Source organism: Gigantopelta aegis, chromosome 13, assembly GCF_016097555.1.
Source record: "Gigantopelta aegis isolate Gae_Host chromosome 13, Gae_host_genome, whole genome shotgun sequence".
Taxonomy (NCBI): domain Eukaryota; kingdom Metazoa; phylum Mollusca; class Gastropoda; order Neomphalida; family Peltospiridae; genus Gigantopelta; species Gigantopelta aegis.
This window is the reverse complement of record NC_054711.1, coordinates 37,281,652-37,289,428: the sequence shown is the minus strand read 5'-3', so window position 1 is coordinate 37,289,428 and position 7,777 is coordinate 37,281,652. Positions and strand designations below refer to the sequence as shown.

The 7,777-nt window shown below is 42.8% G+C and overlaps 1 long non-coding RNA gene across 2 annotated transcripts; it reads left to right on the top strand.

Annotated features, from left to right (window-relative positions):
• Positions 1–224: 224 nt before the first annotated feature.
• Positions 225–7,730, top strand: LOC121387797. 2 transcript variants are annotated; one of them, XR_005959880.1, is made up of 18 exons: positions 225–457; positions 661–873; positions 1,074–1,286; positions 1,489–1,701; positions 1,905–2,117; positions 2,318–2,530; positions 2,731–2,943; positions 3,146–3,358; positions 3,561–3,773; positions 3,974–4,186; positions 4,388–4,601; positions 4,802–5,014; positions 5,215–5,427; positions 6,049–6,261; positions 6,461–6,673; positions 6,873–7,085; positions 7,286–7,498; positions 7,699–7,730. It is a non-coding gene; the product is annotated as an uncharacterized LOC121387797 (long non-coding RNA). The 2 variants fall into 2 exon arrangements; XR_005959881.1 differs by lacking the exon at positions 1,074–1,286.
• The last annotated feature ends 47 nt before the right edge of the window (positions 7,731–7,777 follow it).

Sequence of the window (7,777 nt, the reverse complement as noted above, 5' to 3'; positions counted from 1 at the left end):
GGGAGAGGGAGAGAGAGAGAGAGAGAGAGAGAGAGAGAGAGAGAGAGAGAGAGAGAGAGAGAGAGAGAGAGAGAGAGAGAGAGAGAGAGAGAGAGAGAGTGAGAGAGAGAGAGAATGGACATGCACATAGACACACAACACCTAACAAATATATATGTATTTCTTTTAATAAATCTTTGTCTACTTTGTGAAAGATAAATCGATAAGCAATTGTGTGACGTCATCTTTTTTTATTATTATACAGGCGGCGTTTCTCTTAATGCAGGGGAAACGTTTAACCGAGATTGCGATGGGTCGTGTTACGTGCATGGAAACTTGCTGACGTCAATCCAGGGAATATCCGAAGACACCAAACCCTGGGAGTGAAAACGCCTTTCCGAGATGCAATGAGTCGTGCGATGTGGATGGACATGGAAATATCCCAAACCCAGGGATCCCATACGACACCAAAGCCGTGGTATGTAAATAGTCCTGTCATAATAGTAATAATCAGAGATGGTAGGATGGCGGGGGAGAGACAGAGAGAGAATGGACATGCACATAGACACACAACACCTAACAGATATATATGTATTTCTTTTAATATAAATCTTTGTCTACTTTGTGGAAGATAAATCGATAAGCAATTGTGTGACGTCGTCTTTTTTTTTTATTATACAGGCGGCGTTTCTCTTAATGCAGGGGAAACGTTTAACGGAGATTGCGATGGGTCGTGTTACGTGCAGTGAAACTTGCTGACGTCAATCCAGGGAATATCCGAAGACACCAAACCCTGGGAGTGAAAACGCCTTTCCGAGATGCAATGAGTCGTGCGATGTGGATGGACATGGAAATATCCCAAACCCAGGGATCCCATACGACACCAAAGCCGTGGTATGTAAATAGTCCTGTCATAATAGTAATAATCAGAGATGGTAGGATGGCGGGGGAGAGACAGAGAGAGAATGGACATGCACATAGACACACAACACCTAACAGATATATATGTATTTCTTTTAATAAATCTTTGTCTACTTTGTGGAAGATAAATCGATAAGCAATTGTGTGACGTGATCTTTTTTTTAATTATACAGGCGGCGTTTCTCTTAATGCAGGGGAAACGTTTAACCAAGATTGCGATGGGTCGTGTTACGTGCATGGAAACTTGCTGACGTCAATCCAGGGAATATCCGAAGACACCAAACCCTGGGAGTGAAAACGCCTTTCCGAGATGCAATGAGTCGTGCGATGTGGATGGAAATGGAAATATCCCAAACCCAGGGATCCCATACGACACCAAAGCCGTGGTATGTAAATAGTCCTGTCATAATAGTAATAATCAGAGATGGTAGGATGGCGGGGGAGAGACAGAGAGAGAATGGACATGCACATAGACACACAACACCTAACAGATATATATGTATTTCTTTTAATAAATCTTTGTCTACTTTGTGGAAAGATAAATCGATAAGCAATTGTGTGACGTCATCTTTTTTTTTTATTATACAGGCGGCGTTTCTCTTAATGCAGGGGAAACGTTTAACCGAGATTGCGATGGGTCGTGTTACGTGCATGGAAACTTGCTGACGTCAATCCAGGGAATATCCGAAGACACCAAACCCTGGGAGTGAAAACGCCTTTCCGAGATGCAATGAGTCGTGCGATGTGGATGGACATGGAAATATCCCAAACCCAGGGATCCCATACGACACCAAAGCCGTGGTATGTAAATAGTCCTGTCATAATAGTAATAATCAGAGATGGTAGGATGGCGGGGGAGAGACAGAGAGAGAATGGACATGCACATAGACACACAACACCTAACAGATATATATGTATTTCTTTTAATATAAATCTTTGTCTACTTTGTGGAAGATAAATCGATAAGCAATTGTGTGACGTCGTCTTTTTTTTTTATTATACAGGCGGCGTTTCTCTTAATGCAGGGGAAACGTTTAACCGAGATTGCGATGGGTCGTGTTACGTGCAGTGAAACTTGCTGACGTCAATCCAGGGAATATCCGAAGACACCAAACCCTGGGAGTGAAAACGCCTTTCCGAGATGCAATGAGTCGTGCGATGTGGATGGACATGGAAATATCCCAAACCCAGGGATCCCATACGACACCAAAGCCGTGGTATGTAAATAGTCCTGTCATAATAGTAATAATCAGAGATGGTAGGATGGCGGGGGAGAGACAGAGAGAGAATGGACATGCACATAGACACACAACACCTAACAGATATATATGTATTTCTTTTAATAAATCTTTGTCTACTTTGTGGAAGATAAATCGATAAGCAATTGTGTGACGTGATCTTTTTTTTTATTATACAGGCGGCGTTTCTCTTAATGCAGGGGAAACGTTTAACCGAGATTGCGATGGGTCGTGTTACGTGCATGGAAACTTGCTGACGTCAATCCAGGGAATATCCGAAGACACCAAACCCTGGGAGTGAAAACGCCTTTCCGAGATGCAATGAGTCGTGCGATGTGGATGGACATGGAAATATCCCAAACCCAGGGATCCCATACGACACCAAAGCCGTGGTATGTAAATAGTCCTGTCATAATAGTAATAATCAGAGATGGTAGGATGGCGGGGGAGAGACAGAGAGAGAATGGACATGCACATAGACACACAACACCTAACAGATATATATGTATTTCTTTTAATAAATTTTTGTCTACTTTGTGGAAGATAAATCGATAAGCAATTGTGTGACGTGATCTTTTTTTTTATTATACAGGCGGCGTTTCTCTTAATGCAGGGGAAACGTTTAACCGAGATTGCGATGGGTCGTGTTACGTGCATGGAAACTTGCTGACGTCAATCCAGGGAATATCCGAAGACACCAAACCCTGGGAGTGAAAACGCCTTTCCGAGATGCAATGAGTCGTGCGATGTGGATGGACATGGAAATATCCCAAACCCAGGGATCCCATACGACACCAAAGCCGTGGTATGTAAATAGTCCTGTCATAATAGTAATAATCAGAGATGGTAGGATGGCGGGGGAGAGACAGAGAGAGAATGGACATGCACATAGACACACAACACCTAACAGATATATATGTATTTCTTTTAATAAAATTTTTGTCTACTTTGTGGAAGATAAATCGATAAGCAATTGTGTGACGTCGTCTTTTTTTTTTATTATACAGGCGGCGTTTCTCTTAATGCAGGGGAAACGTTTAACCGAGATTGCGATGGGTCGTGTTACGTGCATGGAAACTTGCTGACGTCAATCCAGGGAATATCCGAAGACACCAAACCCTGGGAGTGAAAACGCCTTTCCGAGATGCAATGAGTCGTGCGATGTGGATGGACATGGAAATATCCCAAACCCAGGGATCCCATACGACACCAAAGCCGTGGTATGTAAATAGTCCTGTCATAATAGTAATAATCAGAGATGGTAGGATGGCGGGGGAGAGACAGAGAGAGAATGGACATGCACATAGACACACAACACCTAACAGATATATATGTATTTCTTTTAATAAATCTTTGTCTACTTTGTGGAAGATAAATCGATAAGCAATTGTGTGACGTCGTCTTTTTTTTTTTATTATACAGGCGGCGTTTCTCTTAATGCAGGGGAAACGTTTAACCGAGATTGCGATGGGTCGTGTTACGTGCATGGAAACTTGCTGACGTCAATCCAGGGAATATCCGAAGACACCAAACCCTGGGAGTGAAAACGCCTTTCCGAGATGCAATGAGTCGTGCGATGTGGATGGACATGGAAATATCCCAAACCTAGGGATCCCATACGACACCAAAGCCGTGGTATGTAAATAGTCCTGTCATAATAGTAATAATCAGAGATGGTAGGATGGCGGGGGAGAGACAGAGAGAGAATGGACATGCACATAGACACACAACACCTAACAGATATATATGTATTTCTTTTAATAAATCTTTGTCTACTTTGTGGAAGATAAATCGATAAGCAATTGTGTGACGTGATCTTTTTTTTTATTATACAGGCGGCGTTTCTCTTAATGCAGGGGAAACGTTTAACCGAGATTGCGATGGGTCGTGTTACGTGCATGGAAACTTGCTGACGTCAATCCAGGGAATATCCGAAGACACCAAACCCTGGGAGTGAAAACGCCTTTCCGAGATGCAATGAGTCGTGCGATGTGGATGGACATGGAAATATCCCAAACCCAGGGATCCCATACGACACCAAAGCCGTGGTATGTAAATAGTCCTGTCATAATAGTAATAATCAGAGATGGTAGGATGGCGGGGGAGAGACAGAGAGAGAATGGACATGCACATAGACACACAACACCTAACAGATATATATGTATTTCTTTTAATAAATCTTTGTCTACTTTGTGGAAGATAAATCGATAAGCAATTGTGTGACGTCGTCTTTTTTTTATATTATACAGGCGGCGTTTCTCTTAATGCAGGGGAAACGTTTAACCGAGATTGCGATGGGTCGTGTTACGTGCATGGAAACTTGCTGACGTCAATCCAGGGAATATCCGAAGACACCAAACCCTGGGAGTGAAAACGCCTTTCCGAGATGCAATGAGTCCGTGCGATGTGGATGGACATGGAAATATCCCAAACCCAGGGATCCCATACGACACCAAAGCCGTGGTATGTAAATAGTCCTGTCATAATAGTAATAATCAGAGATGGTAGGATGGCGGGGGAGAGACAGAGAGAGAATGGACATGCACATAGACACACAACACCCAACAGATATATATGTATTTCTTTTAATAAATCTTTGTCTACTTTGTGGAAGATAAATCGATAAGCAATTGTGTGACGTGATCTTTTTTTTTATTATACAGGCGGCGGTTCTCTTAATGCAGGGGAAACGTTTAACCGAGATTGCGATGGGTCGTGTTACGTGCATGGAAACTTGCTGACGTCAATCCAGGGAATATCCGAAGACACCAAACCCTGGGAGTGAAAACGCCTTTCCGAGATGCAATGAGTCGTGCGATGTGGATGGACATGGAAATATCCCAAACCCAGGGATCCCATACGACACCAAAGCCGTGGTATGTAAATAGTCCTGTCATAATAGTAATAATCAGAGATGGTAGGATGGCGGGGGAGAGACAGAGAGAGAATGGACATGCACATAGACACACAACACCTAACAGATATATATGTATTTCTTTTAATAAATCTTTGTCTACTTTGTGGAAGATAAATCGATAAGCAATTGTGTGACGTGATCTTTTTTTTTATTATACAGGCGGCGTTTCTCTTAATGCAGGGGAAACGTTTAACCGAGATTGCGATGGGTCGTGTTACGTGCATGGAAACTTGCTGACGTCAATCCAGGGAATATCCGAAGACACCAAACCCTGGGAGTGAAAACGCCTTTCCGAGATGCAATGAGTCGTGCGATGTGGATGGACATGGAAATATCCCAAACCCAGGGATCCCATACGACACCAAAGCCGTGGTATGTAAATAGTCCTGTCATAATAGTAATAATCAGAGATGGTAGGATGGCGGGGGAGAGACAGAGAGAGAATGGACATGCACATAGACACACAACACCTAACAGATATATATGTATTTCTTTTAATAAATCTTTGTCTACTTTGTGGAAGATAAATCGATAAGCAATTGTGTGACGTCATCTTTTTTTAATTATACAGGCGGCGTTTCTCTTAATGCAGGGGAAACGTTTAACCCTTTCCGAGATTGCGATGGGTCGTGTTACGTGCATGGAACACTTGCTGACGTCAATCCAGGGAATATCCGAAAGACACCAAACCCTGGGAGTGAAAACGCCTTTCCGAGATGCAATGAGTCGTGCGATGTGGATGGACATGGAAATATCCCAAACCCAGGGATCCCATACGACACCAAAGCCGTGGTATGTAAATAGTCCTGTCATAATAGTAATAATCAGAGATGGTAGGATGGCGGGGGAGAGACAGAGAGAGAATGGACATGCACATAGACACACAACACCTAACAGATATATATGTATTTCTTTTAATAAATCTTTGTCTACTTTGTGGAAGATAAATCGATAAGCAATTGTGTGACGTCATCTTTTTTTTTTATTATACAGGCGGCGTTTCTCTTAATGCAGGGGAAACGTTTAACCGAGATTGCGATGGGTCGTGTTACGTGCATGGAAACTTGCTGACGTCAATCCAGGGAATATCCGAAGACACCAAACCCTGGGAGTGAAAACGCCTTTCCGAGATGCAATGAGTCGTGCGATGTGGATGGACATGGAAATATCCCAAACCCAGGGATCCCATACGACACCAAAGCCGTGGTATGTAAATAGTCCTGTCATAATAGTAATAATCAGAGATGGTAGGATGGCGGGGGAGAGACAGAGAGAGAATGGACATGCACATAGACACACAACACCTAACAGATATATATGTATTTCTTTTAATAAATCTTTGTCTACTTTGTGGAAGATAAATCGATAAGCAATTGTGTGACGTGATCTTTTTTTTATTATACAGGCGGCGTTTCTCTTAATGCAGGGGAAACGTTTAACCGAGATTGCGATGGGTCGTGTTACGTGCATGGAAACTTGCTGACGTCAATCCAGGGAATATCCGAAGACACCAAACCCTGGGAGTGAAAACGCCTTTCCGAGATGCAATGAGTCGTGCGATGTGGATGGAAATGGAAATATCCCAAACCCAGGGATCCCATACGACACCAAAGCCGTGGTATGTAAATAGTCCTGTCATAATAGTAATAATCAGAGATGGTAGGATGGCGGGGGAGAGACAGAGAGAGAATGGACATGCACATAGACACACAACACCTAACAGATATATATGTATTTCTTTTAATAAATCTTTGTCTACTTTGTGGAAGATAAATCGATAAGCAATTGTGTGACGTCATCTTTTTTTTATTATACAGGCGGCGTTTCTCTTAATGCAGGGGAAACGTTTAACCGAGATTGCGATGGGTCGTGTTACGTGCATGGAAACTTGCTGACGTCAATCCAGGGAATATCCGAAGACACCAAACCCTGGGAGTGAAAATGCCTTTCCGAGATGCAATGAGTCGTGCGATGTGGATGGACATGGAAATATCCCAATCCCAGGGATCCCATACGACACCAAAGCCGTGGTATGTAAATAGTCCTGTCATAATAGTAATAATCAGAGATGGTAGGATGGCGGGGGAGAGACAGAGAGAGAATGGACATGCACATAGACACACAACACCTAACAGATATATATGTATTTCTTTTAATAAATCTTTGTCTACTTTGTGGAAGATAAATCGATAAGCAATTGTGTGACGTCATCTTTTTTTTTATTATACAGGCGGCGTTTCTCTTAATGCAGGGGAAACGTTTAACCGAGATTGCGATGGGTCGTGTTACGTGCATGGAAACTTGCTGACGTCAATCCAGGGAATATCCGAAGACACCAAACCCTGGGAGTGAAAACGCCTTTCCGAGATGCAATGAGTCGTGCGATGTGGATGGACATGGAAATATCCCAATCCCAGGGATCCCATACGACACCAAAGCCGTGGTATGTAAATAGTCCTGTCATAATAGTAATAATCAGAGATGGTAGGATGGCGGGGGAGAGACAGAGAGAGATGGACATGCACATAGACACACAACACCTAACAGATATATATGTATTTCTTTTTAATAAATCTTTGTCTACTTTGTGCAAGATAAATCGATAAGCAATTGTGTGACTGTGATCTTTTTTAATTATTACAGGCGGCGTTTCTCTTAATGCAGGGGAAACGTTTGAACGACGAATTGCGATGGTCGTCGTGTACGTGCATGGAAACTTGCT